We start from the raw sequence: 22,554 nt of genomic DNA on the forward strand, positions 1-22,554 counted from the left end.
TGACAGCAAAATCGATTTTCAATCACATAGTGATCATCTTGAGTTATTGTGATAGTTTCATAGCTTTGGTTACTGATAATAACTTGACACCAGTGCCTATGAGTTTATTTTGTACACCACAGCACTGAAGATGATCACTATGTGACTGAAAATCGATTTGCTGTCAATAAACCATCAATATTACGGCCAACGGTGGCCCTCCTTCTAATTTAAGGAACTGTATATGTTCGCCCAGCAGCTGGCTGGCGGGCCAGAGGACGACTGTGCAACCGGGCTCTCCTCGCTATATCTGTCGATGGTGCAGCCAGCTGTGGCAACCATCGCCATCAATCTGGTCACACTCGTCCAGTCTGGGCTGCCGGATACCAGCACGAAATCGAACTGTCGGTGACGAAGTTACTACTTCGAAGGTACACACAACAGAGGAAGTTGTAACAAGAGTGTCACCTTCCGTGAATTTTCAATTCATCTAATGGTTAATTAACCCTTAAGTATATATACCTACACAAACATACAATATTTTCACTTTCGTTATTTGACATTTTCTTCTTTTGTAATAAACTGTATTTCCACCAGAAAGTTTGATACACTGATTTCTGTGTTCTCCTAGGTGAATTAATTATACTGAGACTTAATAGTTGTTCACGATTCTAAAAATAAATTAGCGCAATAAACTATAAGGCAGGTTAATGTATCTGGCTAGAGCTTTGAGAAAACATTTAACTATTTTATATTAAAGTAACCCTGGAACTGCGATAATGGCAAAAATTAAATTCATGTACAGATCTGTAGCGACTTATGGGGAAAGAAACTCAATGCTCGAAATATCATCTCAGATGCTAGAACTTCAACATGGGTGTGTCGTCAGTTACTGGTCAGCTAGTGTTAAGATATAATTTCACAATCTAAGTTGAGTGGTCAATAAATTTCACATACTCTCACATCTTCATGCACCAGTGAGAATTCAAAGTAAGCGCAGTATATGTAAAGTAATATTATCACTGAAACACGTAGGAGACATCTGTAACAGCAACGCAGAAATTTTCTACATTGACAGCAAGGGTCGATGGCTTTTTAATACACCTTACTGCAATCACTCGTCAGTCTGACCCTCTGTGATTTGATTTATTTTCTTCCTCGTTAGAGACGCTGTTCTTTAGCGTTTTATTTTCCCAGTTAAAGTTACGTTGTGCAAGACGCGACAGTTGGCTGCGACTGCGACGCTGCCCCCTCCTCTTTTCCCACCCTGGCAGACGGCGACGCGGCCGCAACACGACTGGAGTCGTCGCCGTTTCCCAAGCTCCGGTCGGCGGCGGCGGATTCAAGTACATAAGAAAAATAAGAATTCCGATTTTCTTGCTGTAAAAAATACTGTATGTTAATGCAACAAAGTTACATCGGCTCCCAGAGTTAGTTTTTCGATACAGATTCTCCTTTTACTTTAAAAAATTGAAAAGTATCTCTTCCGGTTTTGCGTGTTTTTTTCGATGTATATTACTTCTCAATCAATTGTGAGGAAAGTAAAAGGCACATAAAATTGATGTTTGCGTATCTTACAGTTTCACATCACAGCTTGATAATGAGGTGTCTATTTTTCCGATATTCGTCACAGTTATCCCGATACTTAATTTACAAGTAACCTACTGCATAAAATTTGAATTGTGTACAGTGAAAAATGTGGTCGCTGGCTACTTTACGTATGGTTCACGTTAGGTCATACATCGTTGCCGATGAAAAGAAGCTAACATATCGAAATTATTTTTTAAGTTGAGATCAGATTGATATCGATCTCCGTTTCCGAGATTTGGGCTCATATATCTCCGGGAGCGTCGCGACTAGCCGCCAGTTCTGTCGACGCGCAACGAGAATCGTGTGGTCATCACACGATAGAGAATGCATTTGTTTTGTTTCGCTGACACATTTGGACCTAATGAAACCATTTTATCTCATATTCCTCCGGTATGAGTTACTAATATTTCTCCACATGCTCTTGACAATTTCATTTAAAATGCCACGAAACGTAGGTTTCTTAAAGCCAAGTGATCAAGCAGAACCCATTTTCTTGGTTTTGCTGAGGCATCTGAACCTGTTCCAAGCTTTCTTTCTCGTTTATTTCTCTGATACGAGTCCCGAATATTCCTCCATCTGTTTTTGCACATTTCACCTAAAATTCCAATGAAAGATAAGTTTATTAACAATAAGCGCACGCTAGCTTCATTGCATTGTTTCAAGTTCTTGACAACAAGATAGGGTTACACCTTAAACATCTCTAGAATTTTGATTCTGAACGTCTACAGTATACACTGGCAGAAATGTGGAAGAAATAATGTCCATGCTTGTTCACAAAATTTCCCCAAATTATACTTGTCAGTTTCTCCCATGCAGAAACTTTTGGAACAAGCTAAGGCAACTTTCATAGCCGACTGAATCTTTATTCCCATCGAAATGAACTTCCATATTCTTGTATTGTGACAGCATACATCGTTATGGATGACATCAACATTTAATCTTGCCAAGCTGCACTCAAAAGATGACTCCAGGATTTACAAAAGACGAATTTCAATTGTGAACTGTGTCAGACCAGAAGGGCCTTGTAAAACAGTAGTGCACTTTTGGCACAAGTTTTTTGAGCACTATCTTCTACCAATGAATTGAAGTGAATGTGACAAATTACTTATTGCAGCATACTGTTTGCGCAATCTGTTGAGAAACGCCTTCCTCAAAAACGAACATCTATTGATTACAGAAAGCTGTACAGCAATCTGGTGGTGGTTTTTCACAACTAGAAGGTATCATCAAGACACCAATCTACCATTTACTTTCAAAGTGAAGGTATTGTAAAATGTAACTTTCTCGTTGTACTTTAGATTGTTCATTTTATAATGTATTTGCCGTTTTCAATTTTTATCGTCACAAAAAAGAGTAATGCGAAAATTGACCTTCAAGTTCATTTTCATCATTCTAATTCTACATCTGCATTGATTATACTGATTTTCATAACAGGCCTGAAAAATTTGCATTAAAGGGAAAATATTATATATTTCACTCACCTGCCAGTTTCAACTGTGCACCAATTTCTTCCTAAATTCTGTCTCTGAACATAGTGTCTCTATATTTAGGGTTCTTCAAATCGTAAAGGCAAGGCTGTTGCCAGACCAGCTCACAGAGCATCACATCCTGTGGGTGGCTCATTTCAGTTTTCCTTGACTGGCTCGACATCTTTCTCGCAGCCGTACGCCTTTGTGTCGTGCGACTTCCGTCGCAACACTGCTCACTGGTGCAGTGCTGCGACAGCTGCCGCAACAGTCGCGCGTCGCATCCCAAACTCGAACTGCGCATGCGCCAGCCGACAACTTCTGACGTCACGTAGCGACCCGTCGCAGTCGCTAGTGTGCGTCGCGTCTTGGACAACGTACCTTAAGACTCAACGTGCGATTTGTGTTCCTACTATTTGACACTTCAAATTTAATTTTAATTTAATTGCTTTACACTATTTCTCTCGTAATTTTTAGCTTTTTTCGTTGTGTCTCCTGGAACGTGTAAACGGATCACATATATACTTTACGTTCTCTTTCAGTTGTTATCATCCCCTTCTTTATTTAACTTTCATGAGAGTCGTTTGATGCAACCGATCACTTCTCCCTTTAATCGCACATTTGATGATACTACTTCTCATTCTGATCTACTTTTACTTGTGGAATTTGCATTACCGGATGTTAATCATCACAGCTCTCATCTTCTGTTTCATACATAAAACTAGGACATTCTTGATTTATTCTACATGTTTATCGCAGAAAGAATATTATAAACGGATTTTCATTGATTACATGCACTCATACTTCCTACAAACGATATTCTCAAAGAGTAGAACACTCTCGGTTGTGATATGAAAATGTTGCTGCAGAGCCTCGTTGATGAAAAGGGGAAAGCTATTCCAGCTCGGGTGTTTATTACTACAGTGTTACAACATTAGGAGTGGTATCTGTACCGAGGTCTGAAGGTTTGATACAATATACAAGCTATTAACGTAGTGCGCGGTGAGGCACCGCCAACACAAACGTACACACAATTTCAGGCACAGTACCAAGCTGCAAAGTACGTCAATTAAGTGACAGTATATAGGTCTCTAGAGAAATAGGGAATAAATTTAAATGGCCCAGAAGTTATTTATGAAAGAGAGGCCAAGTAATATTCCGAACTCATGGTCGCTGATGAATAAATCATTTCTACTCTGTACATTGCAATTTCACGCACGAGTGGCCTCAGTTCGAGGTGAAATCCCATCAAAACACACACAAACAGACAGACACACAGACACACACACACACACACACACACACACACACACACACACACACACGTGAATAATTTCGCGTCTCCGTGTCTGTACTACCTGCGAACTACTGTAGAATCAACCTGAAAAAGTAACTGACCTGAAAACGTAATTGAGTCGATCACTACTGTCACAGAGAAAAATTAACTGCCCCTTAATTTAATTCTGCCAGCGAGATCAAATCATACTCCAAAATCAGAAATTAGTCACGGATAGTACATTTGGACTGTGCAATGTAGTCCTTATGTGATGCTACACTACACGGTGCACTCACACAGGGTCGGTAAGAGAATTTAACCCTGTAATACTATGATAGGTGAAGATTGTTACTACGTGTTTGACTCCAACCTCAATATATAACTATTATGAATTCGTTACTAAAGCCCTGAAAATATTCCCCTTCTTGTAAAAAGTATGACCGATGAACGAACGAAAACGTTATCTGATTTCTGTAAATAATTATTGGGTAGTAAGCACAAGTTCATTGGGCAACGGAACACATGAAGGTGTCTCTAAGACTAATTAAGGGAATACAAAATTTTGAACAAGATGTTCAATCAATCCTAGATAAATTCTCCTGTAGAGAACACGAGTACCACGCAGATGTAAACTCCACTGTGTATAGCCTAACACATCATTGCAGGAAGTATGAATCGCAAAAGAAGCAACTCGTGATCCATTCAGAACTGCAGCAAGTGTCTTGAAGTTTCCTATAGTTTCATCCTACCATATAGTGGCTGAAATTTGCATGCAAAGGACGAAAAAATACCTCGTCTGCCGTAAGTAGTTTATCACGCTGTTAATTTCGCGGAACCCAGATTGCTTTCAGTGAGCTGCGCTCCCATCACCTACGAACGTGGACAGAGGATAGATAGGCATCTGTGGATTAAGTATAAAATTCGTGAAGTTTAGAAGTGACGAAAATAACACTTGAGATCAATTACTATCACTATTCAATAACTAAGTAAGAATGCTCACAAGTAATAAATACATACGTCCTCCAAGTGACCATGTGGAAATAGGGTGCCACTTATTCTCGAAGTACATCATGTAATCTTAAAACCTGAAATACTGTTAAATGAGTGGGAAAGTAAAGTGAAACGCCACGTATATCCACGGGCTACTTGGAAGAAGACCGATGTTGCTCCTTGTAACAGATGCGGCTGTTAAACGGACAGTTTTGAAATTTCCACCAGCAACACAATTTATTCACTGCGTTATAAAAGAAATACAAGATTCATTTACAATACCTGCATTTTCAAAAGTCAGTCACTTTAAAATAACATCATACAGGTGGCTGACATCTTCCTTCACACGTATTTCAAATCTACTGCGGACATTACGTTTTGCAGGACTGGCACTGGAATTCGATTAACTTCCTCCCGAGCTTGATTCTTCAGTTGCTGGATGGGTGTGTGGTGCGTCACATCGGAAAATCTGAAATTTCTAGTGACCTCAAAGAAAGAAACTACACATTGAAGGATTGGGGGGCCATGAAATGGCCCTGTTCTTCGAGATGAGATGACCAGGAAAGAAGTACAGTAGTACTTCGATGGAATCCTGCTAGGTATGGAATATGGCCCTTCTTACTGGAAGAATGTTTTTGCAGTTACAGGAAGATCAGTAAACGAGGAAATGCATCTACATGTGAAAATGACGTTAAGTGTGAAATAGTAAAAGACATATTTCTAGCACACATAAAGTGTCTTTACGACCTGGTGTACGAAAATTTTCACATTAAAACTGATTTTATTGTTCACTGAAGTAATAAAAATAATTTAATAACAATTCAACATGAATACGTGTAGTGATTTTTATTATTTCTATATTTGGGATATACATTTCCCAGCATAGTGTTCCCGGGTTGTGTGCAAAAGTATACTGCAGCATCAATAACAGTTCCTTCAACAAGATATTAAGGAAAATAATGGTATAGTCTACTCTATCTGTAATTAAATAATGTTCCGCAACCACAGATCCATAAGCCCCTCGTATTTCCTTCCATTCTTCTTCCTTATCAGTAGAGTCATCCTTATTGGTTCAAATGGCTCTGAGCACTATGGGACTTAACACCCGAGGTCATCAGTCCCCCCTAGAACTTAGAACTACCTAAACCTAACTAACCTAAGGACATCACACACATCCATGCCCGAGGCAGGATTCGAACCTGCGACCGCAACAGTCGCGCGGTTCCAGAATGAAGCACCTAGAACCGCTCGGCCACAGTGGACGGCAGTCATCCTCATTGCTGTGATAGTAAGGATTTCACTTTAGTACACTATAAAGTTTTGTATCAAATATTTTCGATTATATCTATATGTTGTCATACACAAATTGCCTGATTTAAAAGAAATAATTCAACAGTTTTGCTGAATAACAAGGGCCGAAACTCATAATTTTTCTAGATTACAAAAGTTATATCTCGAATGAATAAATATTTGTAAATTAAAATAATCGCATTAACTGACTTCTTCACCAGAACCTCGAATCCCATGGAGACATTGAAGAAAGTTTCTTTTCCCTATTTACATTCTATTATTTCCTATTCTGCCGGATTACAAGTTACTCTCCGTATTCACAATGAATATTCTAGCCCGCTGAGTTGTAAAGGTTGAGAAAAATTCTAAAATCGTCAGGCATCTGGGAAACCTTTTTCTAAGACCAAACGAATATCAAAAATGGAGATGATAGTATTAAAGTATTAGTTTGTCGCTGCCACAGAATTCGCAGTCAGATCCCATCTTCCCCTTCTAATAGCCCAGCCAACCCCGCGTAATATCAGTAACTGAAAATTTGTTGAGATGTATAGTAGAATGTGGATAACCTTCCTACAAAAAGATGGACGTACCTTATGCAGGTGTGTCCAAATGGAGGTATAGAGTAAAAAATGGAAACATTTCGTCTGCTGAGGTCCAAATTGAATTTGGCTGTGAACTGTGGATGAGAGTAGCCGACCATGGTAGCCTAAATAGCTGGATGTTTCTACTACACCAGATTCAAACACGTCATTCGAGAGTCATTAAAAGATGGAATAAGTCAATTAAAGGAAAACACACTGACCTTACGCTAGTAGTAGTACGGGGTTTCAATAATTTTCCTGACAATATTGCAGGCATTGAAGTCTTGAGCAGTTAGCTCGACAACCAACACGAAATATAAATATTTTGGACGTTGTAGCTGCAAACAGACCTACCCTTATCGACAGCATCAGAATAGGGACAGAGATTATTGATCATGATCTCATCACAGCGACGAAGTTTTCGAAAGTTAATAAATCCTTCATGAAGGCTAGGAGAATATTTATGCTGGAAGGAACGGATAAGCTATTGTTAGCATCTTACTTAGACGGTGAACAGATGCTATTGATTACCACTACGGTGCAGATAGATGAATTATGGGCAAAGTTTAAAGTGACTGCAAATCGTGCCAAGTAAGTGGATTAAGGACGAAAAACGCCCATTGTGGTTTAACAAAAAAAATCGGGACATGCTGAGGAAGGAGAGATTGCTGCGCTCTATGATCATAAAAGAACGTGGAAATGTCGAGCAGTAAAAGTTAGTAGAAATTCGTGCGTCTGTAAAAGATCGAAGAGCGGAACATACAACAACTTGCATCATCATATTTTAGCGACGGATCTTCTCGCGAACCCGAGAAAATTCTGCTCCTTGACGGGTGGGAGGTTTCTGCCCAGCCACTCTTTGACCAGTGTGGTGTGGCAACAGTATACAGCACAAAGAAAACTAAAGTTTTGAGTTTTCCTCTAAAAAATCATTGACGCAGAAGGTTCGTACAAGCATGTCATCCTTTGACCATCAGACAGGCTTCCGTAAAGAGGACACAATAATAGACATCCCTGCAGTTGTTAAGCGGGTGAAAGAATTGAAAATAAATAATTCGCGAACTCCGAACGAAATCACAAATCGGGTGTACAGAGAATACGTTACGGTACTGTCCGGTAACTTAACTTGGGCTTCCATTTGTAGAGAATCCCTTGCCCAGCGCCAAGTATAAAGCGACAGGAAAAACTCATATGCTACACGTGGTAATGGGTAAAGAGGGTAACAAATTTTTATTTTATTCTACCTCCGTCGATTTAACTTAGCCAGGCAGCACCGAGAGAGGTGGCGCAGTGGTTAGCACACTGGACTTGCATTCGGGAGGACGACGGTTCAATCCCGCATCCGGCCATCCTGATTAAGGTTTTCCATGATTTTCCTAAATCGCTCCAGGCAAGTGCCTGGATGGTTCCTTTGAAAGGGCACGGCCGACTTCCTTCCCTCTCCTTCCATAATCCAATGAGACCCATCACCTTGCTGTCCTCCAAACAAGCCAACTCTAACCCCGCCCCCTCAGGCAGTGGCGTCAGCAGTTGTGTAAACTACTCTGCAGCACTTGTAGCTGGCTCCTATATTATTAGGCTGAGCTAGGGACGTCACCACGGTAGTGCTGAGTGAGAGACACCAACATTCTGCCACAAACCTGCCACTGGGAGGACCGGGTGCCGTCAGGTGAGGCACGGAGGAGGGTCGTCGAAGTAGAAGGCGCAACAACGGGTCGCTCTCTTGCCTACCAGCTTCCTTACCCTCTGGACGTGTCCACCAGTCTTTCCTACTGAGAGCGAAATGCCCACTCCGTACCATGTGAGGTTCACTCTGCGGCTGTAGACAGTTTTCATGAATGTTGTATCCCTTCTTGTGAATAAAACCAATTTTTCCCCAAGAAGAACGTGCCAGCAGGCAACAACAAAAAACAATAATCTATCAAACAGGAGTACTACTCCACGGGGAAACGAGCTTGGTGCAGGCTCTGCCACACATCCTCACCCCCAATGAAATACATGAACCCTAAAAAAAGGAGAGAACCCACTGAGGTAGCAAATTTAGTTTTAAAGGGGAAGCTGAGTGGGAAGACAGTCAAAATTCTTGTACATTATGGAGCTTAGATTTGTGTTCTTTTTGTTTCTAAAAGTGAAAAGCGTGTTCTAAAACCGCTATGCTGCAATATAAGTAGACTTGGAGACGAAATGATTATTTCTACAGACGCTTGTACAACAGACCTGTGCATTGAAAGGAAAATTTATGTCTTTGTTATGGAAGTAGGAGGAATGCAGACGGTATTTTCATATCGTCCTGGGGAACGATTTCCTAACATGCTATCAGGGTGAGATAGATTATAGGACGCGCACTGGTACATACCATTGTCAGATTCAAATTTTCAAATGTGTGTGAAATCTTATGGGACTTAACTGCTATGGTCATCGGTCTATAAGCTTACACACTACATAACCTAAATTATCCTAAGGACAAACACACACACCCATGCCCGAGGAAGGACTCGAACCTCCACCAGGACCAGCCACACAGTCCATTACTGTAGCGCCCTAGACCGTTCGGCTAATCCCGTGCGGCCATACCACTGTCCAGACTGTAAGTGCGTCTCATTCGCGAGGAACCTGCGTAGGGAGGCCTGCCTAAGAGGCTCCAACTAAACAGCGTAAGTGGGCGTTGAAAGTTATCACATCTGCAACAATTAGCGAAGGAACGGGAAAATTTCTTTGGATTGAAGTCAAAGGCCAGGACGGCCGAGATGACTTTCAGGTCGACCTGCTCACCTAGAATGACTTTCTCGACACACTGTAAATCCATGTTAAGAGAGGTCTAAGTAGATCCGAAGTAAAAGGGAACCGGTTTCAAATACCAGTGTGTGTTGAGAATTGTGGTCAACGGGATGTAGAAATCCCACATGGCATAATGCTAGCCAGTGGTGAAGAAGCTATGAAAATGGAAGTTTCGAATCGGAAACAGTGTCGAAAGAAAAGACGTAAGCAGTTACCTGTGAGGAAGGTTTGCGCTTTAGAATCTTCGTTAAGAATTCAGTTGAAAGAGAAGTTTGCACATTTGCTGGAGTCAGAGCAAACTCGTTTGCATCCAGTTTTAGAGGAATATGCGTGTTTATTCGAGAAAAGGCAATACTTGCAGGCTACTGACCTCATACAACACGAAATTACCTCGGGAGACGCTAGACCACTCACACAGAAGCTCTATCGTTTACCGCACCAATTAATCTATCGTTGAAGATATGATTCAACTGCAGTTAGCTACAGGGCTAACTCAACCCTATGCAAGCCCCAGGGCGAGGCCAATTGTAATCATGCCAAGAAAATCAATCAATGGGGAGAAAAAATGATAATTAATTGACATCCTCACCTGCCGACAGGTGTTGTTGTCATACCTTGATGGGGGACAGCTGAAAATCTGTTCCCCGACCGGGACTCGAACGCGGGATCTCTTGCTTCCATGGCAGAGGCTCCATCCATCTGAGCCACCGAGGACACAGATGAATAGCGCGACTCCAGGGACTTATCTGTTGCACGCTTCCCGTGAGACCCACGTTCCCAACTGTCCACAATCTACATACGTAATGTTCCTAATAGATACTTTACCCATCACACGTATGTTTCTGCACTAACCGAAGTGTACCGGAAGATTAGTCACCTTTATAAAAAAACTCACGGTATCTCAACTTGGGAAAGAATTATTGAAATGTAAAGTTACAACATTAATTCCGTTATGAAATAAACGATTTCGCACTTGCCTAACGGTTAAACTAAGAAAAATATTAGCCGGCCGCTGGTGGCCGAGCGTTTCTAGGCGTTACAGTCTGGGACCCTTTTCAGTAGTTGCAGGGGCAACAGTCTGGATGATTGACTGATCTGGCCTTGTAACATTAACCAAAACGGCCTTGCTGTGCTGGTACTGCGAACGGCTGAAAGCAAGGGGAAACTACAGCCGTAATTTTTCCCGAGGACATGCAGCTTTACTGTATGATTAAATGATGATGGCGTCCTCTTGGGTAAAGTATTCCGGAGGTAAAATAGTCCCCCATTCGGATCTCCGGGCGGGGACTACTCAAGAGGACGTCGTTATCAGAAGAAAGAAAACTGGCGTTCTACGGATCGGAGCGTGGAATGTCAGATCCCTTAATCGGGCAGGTAGGTTAGAAAATTTAAAAAGGGAAATGGATAGGTTAAAGTTAGATATAGTGGGAATTAGTGAAGTTCGGTGGCAGGAGGAACAAGACTTTTGGTCAGGTGATTACAGGGTTATAAATACAAAATCAAATAGGGGTAATGCAGGAGTAGGTTTAATAATGAATAAAAAAATAGGAGTGCGGGTTAGCTACTACAAACAGCATAGTGAACGCATTATTGTGGCCAAGATAGACACAAAGCCCATGCCTACTACAGTAGTACAAGTTTATATGCCAACTAGCTCTGCAGATGATGAAGAAATTGATGAAATGTATGACGAGATAAAAGAAATTATTCAGGTAGAGAAGGGAGACGAAAATTTAATAGTCATGGGTGACTGGAATTCGTCAGTAGGAAAAGGGAGAGAAGGAAACATAGTAGGTGAATATGGATTGGGGGGAAGAAATGAAAGAGGAAGCCGCCTTGTAGAATTTTGCACAGAGCATAACTTAATCATAGCTAACACTTGGTTCAAGAATCATAAAAGAAGGTTGTATACCTGGAAGAATCCTGGGGATAGTAAAAGGTATCAGATAGATTATATAATGGTAAGACAGAGATTTAGGAACCAGGTTTTAAACTGTAAGACATTTCCAGGGGCAGATGTGGATTCTGACCACAATATATTGGTTATGAACTGCAGATTGAAACTGAAGAAACTGCAAAAAGGTGGGAATTTAAGGAGATGGGACCTGGATAAACTGAAAGAACCAGAGGTTGTACAGAGTTTCAAGGAGAGCATAAGGGAACAATTGACAGGAATGGGGGAAAGAAACACAGTAGAAGAAGAATGGGTAGGTCTGAGGGATGAAGTAGTGAAGGCAGCAGAGGATCAAGTAGGTAAAAAGACGAGGGCTAATAGAAATCCTTGGGTAACAGAAGAAATATTGAATTTAATTGATGAAAGGAGAAAATATAAAAATGCAGTAAATGAAGCAGGCAAAAAGGAATACAAACGTCTCAAAAATGAGATCGACAGGAAGTGCAAAATGGCTAAGCAGGGATGGCTAGAGGACAAATGTAAGGATGTAGAGGCTTGTCTCACTAGAGGTCAGATAGATACTGCCTACAGGAAAATTAAAGAGACCTTTGGAGAGAGGAGAACCACTTGTATGAATATCAAGAGCTCAGATGGAAACCCAGTTCTAAGCAAAGAAGGGAAGGCAGAAAGGTGGAAGGAGTATATAGAGGGTTTATACAAGGGCGATGTACTTGAGGACAATATTATGGAAGAGGATGTAGATGAAGATGAAATGGGAGATATGATACTGCGTGAAGAGTTTGGCAGAGCACTGAAAGACCTGAGTCGAAACAAAGCCCCGGGAGTAGACAACATTCCATTAGAACTACTGATGGCCTTGGGAGAGCCAGTCATGACAAAACTCTACCATCTGGTGAGCAAGATGTATGAGACAGGCGAAATACCCACAGACTTCAAGAAGAATATAATAATTCCAATCCCAAAGAAAGCAGGTGTTGACAGATGTGAAAATTACCGAACTATCAGTTTAATAAGTCACAGCTGCAAAATACTAACGCGAATTCTTTACAGACGAATGGAAAAACTAGTAGAAGCGGACCTCGGGGAAGATCAGTTTGGATTCCGTAGAAATGTTGGAACACGTGAGGCAATACTAACCTTACGACTTATCTTAGAAGAAAGATTAAGAAAAGGCAAACCTACGTTTCTAGCATTTGTAGACTTAGAGAAAGCTCTTGACAACGTTAACTGGAATACTCTCTTTCAAATTCTGAAGGTGGCAGGGGTAAAATACAGGGAGCGAAAGGCTATTTACAATTTGTACAGAAACCAGATGGCAGTTATAAGAGTCGAGGGGCATGAAAGGGAAGCAGTGGTTGGGAAAGGAGTGAGACAGGGTTGTAGCCTCTCCCCGATGTTATTCAATCTGTATATTGAGCAAGCAGTAAAGGAAACAAAAGAAAAATTCGGAGTAGGTATTAAAATTCATGGAGAAGAAGTAAAAACTTTGAGGTTTGCCGATGACATTGTAATTCTGTCAGAGACAGCAAAGGACTTGGAAGAGCAGTTGAACGGAATGGACAGTGTCTTGAAAGGAGGATATAAGATGAACATCAACAAAAGCAAAACGAGGATAATGGAATGTAGTCAAATTAAATCGGGTGATGCTGAGGGGATTAGATTAGGTAACGAGACACTTAAAGTAGTAAAGGAGTTTTGCTATTTGGGGAGCAAAATAACTGATGATGGTCGAAGTAGAGAGGATATAAAATGTAGACTGGCAATGGCAAGGAAATCGTTTCTGAAGAAGAGAAATTTGCTAACATCGAGTATAGATTTAATTGTCAGGAAGTCGTTTCTGAAAGTATTTGTATGGAGTGTAGCCATGTATGGAAGTGAAACATGGACGATAACCAGTTTGGACAAGAAGAGAATAGAAGCTTTCGAAATGTGGTGCTACAGAAGAATGCTGAAGATAAGGTGGGTAGATCACGTAACTAATGAGGAGGTATTGAATAGGATTGGGGAGAAGAGAAGTTTGTGGCACAACTTGACTAGAAGAAGGGATCGGTTGGTAGGACATGTTTTGAGGCATCAAGGGATCACAAATTTAGCATTGGAGGGCAGCGTGGAGGGTAAAAATCGTAGAGGGAGACCAAGAGATCAATACACTAAGCAGATTCAGAAGGATGTAGGTTGCAGTAGGTACTGGGAGATGAAGAAGCTTGCACAGGATAGAGTAGCATGGAGAGCTGCATCAAACCAGTCTCAGGACTGAAGACCACAACAACAACACAGTCTGGGACCGCGTGACCGCTACGGTCGCAGGTTCGAATCCTGCCTCGGGCATGGATGTGTGTGTTGTCCTTAGGCTGGTTAGATTTAAGTAGTTCTAAGGTCTAGGGGACTTATGACCTCAGCAGTTGAGTCCCATAGTGCTCAGAGCCATTTGAACCATTTTTTGAAGAAAAATATTAGATTGCTCAGGGCTCACCTGAAACCATTCTGCACAATCTACCATATCGGTCCCAGCATGCAGGTTAATGCTAATAGCTTTCATTGGATAAAGGAAAATCCTTCCAGTTTCTCACTCAACGTGTCACCCTTGTATGACTGAAGAAGCAGAACCATAATGTATGCAGTTTTCAGTAAACAAAAGTCTACCAGCCTCGTTAGAAATTTCAGTTAACACTTCCTGCAGATTGAGCCTTCTTATCTGTCAGTGTAGTAAGGGTGATTAACAGAGATCCACATTTTAGTAAGAGCACCCTCTACGATATGCATTTTCGTGGAAATCCTGGCTACATGAGAGAGACAATATAGTACACCAGTATGGTCAAATCCTAAAAGAGATTTCAGACTGGAGAAAAGAGGGTATATTAAGATACAAATACCGCGAAGTTCTACTCAGTATACCATGTAAGTAATACCAGTTATCGATTCTGTTCGATAATGCTTGACTAAAATTAGGGAGAGAATTGCCATCTATTTTGTAACTGCAGTGACAGTGTGGAGACTTCAGCAACTGAAAGTGACTAAGAGTAACCAGCTTATCAATCTGCAGTATTTCCATTCCTATGCTTACGTCACAAAACGTAGTTGAAGTGAATTGCTTGCTTTGCATACGATAACAGAAAACCATCGAGTATTTCCTGTCGATACTGATTCTATGACTGTGCCGACGAGCCAGATACATTTTCCAACGTTTCTCAGCCGTGTGAACGTTGTTTCGTCATAAAGACAGCGGACAAGCAGCACGCGCTCTAGAGATATGCTAGCTACCAACGCGACACGGTAGCCTAGGCTCGCTTGGTTACAACATCCAGCACCTTTACATAATAGTTAGAAGACTTTGGAATACAGCCACAATCTGTCCTTCGCTCATCAAAATAAAGTATTGATTTTACCGAACACAGTTATACGTGCCCTCACAAAACACATTAAAAGAAAAAAAACAGACTTTGAGCTACATTTTATGATTTACGAAGCCGACTTGAAGTTTTCAGACTTAAGGTAAGTTCATCGCTGGAAAATCAACTATCTCCGTCTGTGTGAATCTTGGATGCAGCATAACAATTCATAGGATATTGCAGATAGGTTGACTAAATCACCGCAAGGGCCATCAATGAGACTTACAGTATTGAAGAATGCAAACACAAAGAAACAAAACACGTAATGATACAAGATCCTCAATCAATGTATCACCTAGCATTAAAGCATTGTTAAGAAGATCGTGTCTTCGAAACATGCAGAAGTAGTATGAGAATTCATGACGCATCCTAAGGTATAGGAAGAACTGTTAGGCGCACATTGCTGAATATTTTCACGTGAAATATACCAACCAATAAGCAGAAGTAAATGACAGTATAGATAACGAGAGGAAAGTTATCTCAACAGCCCCTGCTCTAGTTACTACTCAAAAATATATATGTGAAAATGTTTATTGTGTTTAGCGTAAGATTTTGGAGCTTCGCCTACATGTCTCTGTATTTCATCCCGTTCTTATGTATTTTATCTGCCAGTCTACCTCTCTCTCTCTGAGCTTGCCTCCCACTTTGAAGTGTATTTTTATTTTATTATGTCATGTATGAAAATGTTTAGTGCAATTAGAGGATGCTCAAACTGAGCTATGTGGAAACACCTAATATAGGTCCTCCATATTACTGTAACTTCGTTCATTTGAAAATAGCAATTGAGGGTAACATTCCAAAGACGAAGCTATACCTCATTATCTAAATATTGTAAATAATTATTCGCACTTTGCATAACAAATACTTTCATGCTGAATCCAAGCACAGTGTGCGCACCATGACATATATTACCACTATAATTTAGGTGCAGTAGCAGTCCCCAATAGAAATGGAGGTAGGAAAAGATTAGCCTATGAGAACTGGTAGTAGTTACCTGCACTAGCATATATTCAGAATCATTGTCATTAACGGCGACGCCTCGAGCTCTATCTAATATGCCAAAATAAGGCACACCGACTTGCGAAGAACACACTCAGTGGCCATGCCACTGCGGCCGCAGGTAAACGGAAGCCCCGAAACGCGTAATCTATCGATTGACGCGAGACTAGACACCTATTGATTTCTACGGTAGAGCGAGTAAGCTTGGATCGATTCTGACGGCGCGGTTATTTACGCTACTGAAGGGACACTGTGAAGGTCCGTCCGTTCTGCTAGTGTTGCCTGTGGGCGCCCATGACCGCAACCTGCTTCAGTTAATTTATTTACCCTCCCGCTTTCATTACTTACCCTATCGCCATGTTGTCAGTCCTACTCTGTATTTCTTTCTTCTGTTGATGAGGAGCTAGCCAGATTAATCGGGATCAAGCCCTCCAAAAACACCAAAACATCCGTTTCCAGCCACATTATATCGAGATATCGCTCCTCTCTTGTTGCAGTGATACATCTCGCTTTCTCAGGTTTTGCTGTAACGCGTCAACAGTGTCCTAATTAATTAACCAAGTGTATCACTAACATACCACAAAGTATAACTTTACAAAGACATCGAACACTTTGTGTATTGGTAACGCATGCCTAACCTTAAGTGATAGAAATACAATTTTGCTGTTTGTCGGTTGCCAGGAAACTGTGTTCCTTTTTACTCCGTTTGCTACCGCGCAAATTGCTGAATGGCATACTGATAATTATTCTAATCATGTGTTCATTTAAAGTGTTACGTCTGTGCCTGTGGCTTTACTGGTCATTGCCATCATTGTATGGATTTTGTACAAATATGGCTACTGTAAATCCCGCGAGCCACCACCACAGGTTGTACCAGATCCCCAGCCAGACGGTGGATACCGTGAGTAGCGTCTGATGAGCCACACTGCTTCACATGCATGGCCCTCCCAATAAGTTCAGCTATGGAGTTTTGTGTAACTGTGTTCTCAAGTTACACTCCTGGAAATTGAAATAAGAACACCGTGAATTCATTGTCCCAGGAAGGGGAAACTTTATTGACACATTCCTGGGGTCAGATACATCACATGATCACACTGACAGAACCACAGGCACATAGACACAGGCAACAGAGCATGCACAATGTCGGCACTAGTACAGTGTATATCCACCTTTCGCAGCAATGCAGGCTGCTATTCTCCCATGGAGACGATCGTAGAGATGCTGGATGTAGTCCTGTGGAACGGCTTGCCATGCCATTTCCACCTGGCGCCTCAGTTGGACCAGCGTTCGTGCTGGACGTGCAGACCGCGTGAGACGACGCTTCATCCAGTCCCAAACATGCTCGATGGGGGACAGATCCGGAGATCTTGCTGGCCAGGGTAGTTGACTTACACCTTCTAGAGCACGTTGGGTGGCACGGGATACATGCGGACGTGCATTGTCCTGTTGGAACAGCAAGTTCCCTTGCCGGTCTAGGAATGGTAGAACGATGGGTTCGATGTCGGTTTGGATGTACCGTGCACTATTCAGTGTCCGCTCGACGATCACCAGTGGTGTACGGCCAGTGTAGGAGATCGCTCCCCACACCATGATGCCAGGTGTTGGCCCTGTGTGCCTCGGTCGTATGCAGTCCTGATTGTGGCGCTCACCTGCACGGCGCCAAACACGCATACGACCATCATTGGCACCAAGGCAGAAGCGCCTATTGCTGAAGACGACACGTCTCCATTCGTCACTCCATTCACGCCTGTCGCGACGCCACTGGAGGCGGGCTGCACGATGTTGGGGCGTGAGCGGAAGACGGCCTAACGGTGTGCGGGACCGTAGCGCAGCTTCATGGAGACGGTTGCGAATGGTCCTCGCCGATACCCCAGGAGCAACAGTGTCCCTAATTTGCTGGGAAGTGGCGGTGCGGTCCCCTACGGCACTGCGTAGGATCCTACGGTCTTGGCGTGCATCCGTGCGTCGCTGCGGTCCGGTCCCAGGTCGACGGGCACGTGCACCTTCCGCCGACCACTGGCGACAACATCGATGTACTGTGGAGACCTCACGCCCCACGTGTTGAGCAATTCGGCGGTACGTCCACCCGGCCTCCCGCATGCCCACTATACGCCCTCGCTCAAAGTCCGTCAACTGCACATACGGTTCACGTCCACGCTGTCGCGGCATGCTATCAGTGTTAAAGACTGCGATGGAGCTCCGTATGCCACGGCAAACTGGCTGACACTGACGGCGGCGGTGCACAAATGCTGCGCAGCTAGCGCCATTCGACGGCCAACACCGCGGTTCCTGGTGTGTCCGCTGTGCCGTGCGTGTGATCATTGCTTGTACAGCCCTCTCGCAGTGTCCGGAGCAAGTATGGTGGGTCTGACACACCGGTGTCAATGTGTTCTTTTTTCCATTTCCAGGAGTGTATATGCAAATTTGTTAAAAACAATTTTATGGGAAAAGTAGTTTTCAGACACCAAGAGTAAAATCAAACTATTTGTAATGATAACGTTTGATACTTGGTTTCTTCAGTTGCCGATTACGCCTCTTACAGGCTCATCTGTATTTGTACTTATCACTTACTGTTAGTTTACCGCCTATTTATTGTGAGTCACTTGAGCCTTCATTGACACGATTCCCGCCTACAAATGTTGCAGTCGCTGGTACTCGACACGCTGTCATTCGGCCAGCCAGCCCTCTAACCATCTCGACTCCGATTCCGTATTACGGCGCCCGAGCGACAATGCACTTCGGCTCGGCTGCAGTCCAGCTCGCCGCCTTCACTGCGCCCACCACAAACTTTGTACCCCATGCCCCTGTTGCATATTTCGTGATCAATTTTTTAAAATGAGAATTCATCCCTCCATTAGTTTTAGGTCCGCCAATGCCAAAAGGAAAACTTTTTGTGTTTTGTATTGGTCGTTAAGAGTGATTAACGTCAAGTTTTGTAACAATCACACACCCGTAACCGGCTCACATAGAAAGGGGAAGGAATTGTACACGGTAACGGATAAAAAGGGTAGAAAAAATTATTGTATTCTATTTCCGTCATTTTCACTTACCCTGAGGCAGAGGCGTGAGCAGTTAACGTAAACTACTCCGCACTATTTGTGGCTGGCTCCTGCGTTAGTAGGTTGAGCTAGGGACGCCATCACGGTATTGCTGATTGAGAGACGCCAACTTCCTGCCACAATCCCGCCAATGGGAGGACCGGGTGACGTCACATGACGCACGGAGGAGGGTCGGCGAAGTAGAAGCCGGAACAGCGGGTCGCTGTCTTGCCTGCCAGCTTCCTTACCCTCTGGACATGTCCACCAGTCCTTCCTATTGAGGTCGAAATGCTCTTTCCGTACCATGTACGGTTCACTCTGCGGTCATAGGCCGTTTTAATCAAGGTTGTATCCCTTAGTGTTAGTGTTTGGGCATAAAAGCCCATTTTTCCCTGATTCCTGGTATTTATCATTTTATGTGTAAGAGAAACACCCCTGCTGCCCACTTGCTATCACTCTGACATGTACAGTGTATAAGAAGAGTAAGAAAACGACACCCATATCCTTATCATCACTATACAGCAGAATTCTTGAATATACTCTACTTTCAGAAAGTTATACATTCTTTAGTACTCTTATGCATATAATTCTTGTCAGAAGACCGGATGTATCAGCTGTTAAGGTGACTGTGCGACAGTTCTCCTACTTATCTTCACTTGCTGCCTTCAAAAATGAGTGGAAGATATTTTTCCGATTGGCTGATGGTACGCCGCCAGTCCCATATATTCTACACACGTCAACTGGAATAGTCGTTTGGTCGCTACTTCCCCCAAATATTTTAGAAATTCCAGTGGAATTTTATCTATCTCTTTTGCCTTATTTGATCTCAAGTCTTATAACTCTGTTTCAATTCTGACTATGATGTCTTTCGTAATGACTCCAATTTCTTCTTCTGTCTCATCAGACAAGTCCTCCCCCTTATAGGGGACTTTAAAATTCTCTTTCCGACCATTCGCCTTCTCCTCTGCATTTGACCGTGGAATTTCGATTCCACCCTTAATGTACCATCCTCGCTTTTAATTTCATCGAAGTTTGTTTTGTACTGAGTCAGCCCCATCGACGTTCATTTTCTTTTTTTTCGATTTCTCCAAATTATTCCCACAGCCACTTCAAATTGGATCCACTGCACTTCCTATTTATTTCAATAACAAGCAATTTATGCGACTGAATTTCTGTCTTTCCCTGAACATTTTTGTACTTCCTTCTTTAGTAGATTGACCGGAGTTACACAAGGCGTCTTCGCAGTCACTTTCCTTGTTCCTATTCTAGCGGTCACGCCTCTTCTTGAAGATTGTAGGCGTGGAGGCTAGGTGGCTGAGGTGATGGCGCTACAGGTTCAGGATACCGAGCTCGGGAAGGTGGTGAAAGAGGCTGTCATGCGTGTGAAGGTGTTAGTTGAACCGTGTTTTTTGGAAACATACTTATTATTCACAATTTGGACCTGGACTTCCTTCTCCGGCGTGATGGAAGGCCTGCTGAACGGCACAACGTGGTGCAACATGGCATTTGGGCGCAACATTCGAGGCTGGGAGAGTTGTTCAGGTCGGCAGGCACAAGCCTACAGCGCCTCATCAACAGCAAGGGTGGCACGCCTCAGCGCTCTCGAAGACATGCGTGCTTAGGTGTGTACCAATGGCATACCATGGTTGACACCTCTCATGATAGTGAAAGCCCAGGACACCTATCAGAAACGCAGCGTACAGCCAGGGAGGTGGTACTCAGGTGCCTCGCCCGACAGGTTGAAGACAGCACCTTGCAGTCACTTGATACGGCTCTTCACCCGAGGAAGGCCCAACTCGTGTGCATCTCATATCAGTCATGAATGACACTAAACAGAAGCGGCAGGTTGCAGCAGCTTCCTCCACCACAGCTGACTGGCTCTGACATCGTTCTTCGCACAGGTAGCACATCACGAGACTCTCATTCCATCAGGCTCAGAGTAGCAGACGGGATGAATACCTTGAGACTGAGGCTTCTGAAATGGAGTACTGAAGTTGGACGTAACGTCATCAGAGCGTGCGATACGGTCATTTGCCATCATTAACCAGAGGTGTCGGCAGTCTCATTCCCCTGCTATATGTAAGTTATTGTGTTTTACCTGCCTTCGTACTTTCCAACAGTGTTAGCCGTGGAGCGGCTGAGCTACACTGTTATATCTTATTACTCTGTACTGCATAGCTTAAAGAATGATGTTTTGGGAGCTGTCAAATTACGCCGTCTACGCTCCTTGCCTACACCAGGGATCGGTATGATAATGCCTTGCGAGCAGCGTTCTGTCTTCTGTGACATTGGCACTCTTTGCCTGCCCCCGATTCCGATTGGGACACATGGTATGAACCGAACTTGGTTCTCTGTCGTCTGCTCCAAATAATAATTTTGAAAATGTATATGTGCAACCAGATACTGAATCTGCTGTGCAACGTTATGTTTGTCTGTTCAACATCTGTGATTACACACTCTGGGGATGTCCACTCCTCTTCAGCTCAACTGCCTACTCTTGTATCCCTTTTTACAGTATTCACATTCTTAGAGAATTTCAAATGTGTCGATCTCTTATCAGTACTTTAGTATCCCACTATGATCTACACTGATTCTTCTGAACGATTCTCTTAAACTTCAGTTTACTCTTTATCACTATAAAACTGTGATACGAGTTTATAACTCCTTCTGTAAGTTCTTTACAATCAAATATATTATTTAGAATTCTGTACCTGACCATGATACAAGGCAGCTGTAATCTTCCCATGTGTATACCTCTTCCTCTCGTCATTCTTTAGCAGAGTATTCGCTTTTACCATCTGAAATTTATTACAGAACTAAATTAGTCCTACGTTGCTTCACTCCTTCTGTCTTGCCCATATTCTCCCGTAATCCTTTCTTCTATACTTGCCCTACAAAAGTGTTCCAATCCCCCGTGATTATTAGATTTTCATCTACTTTTATATACATAATTAATTATTCAGTTTCCCCATATTGTTTCTCTATCTCTTTATCTTCTGCTTGTGACGCTGGAATGTATATATGAACTGCTGATATCGGCATTGGATTGCTGCCGAATCTGATGGGAACAAACACATCATTGTTCTGTTCACAGTAGCTCACTCTCAGCCCTACTTTCCTATTCGTAGTGAAGCCTACTCCCATTGTAACATATTCTCCTGCTTTTGATATAACCCTTTTTTGTCTCACCAGAAATCATTATTACCATTTCACTTCATTGACCCACAGCATTTCTAGACTAAGTATTTGCATTTCTCTTTACT

This window comes from Schistocerca serialis, chromosome 8 (genome assembly GCF_023864345.2).
Source record: "Schistocerca serialis cubense isolate TAMUIC-IGC-003099 chromosome 8, iqSchSeri2.2, whole genome shotgun sequence".
NCBI lineage: Eukaryota > Metazoa > Arthropoda > Insecta > Orthoptera > Acrididae > Schistocerca > Schistocerca serialis.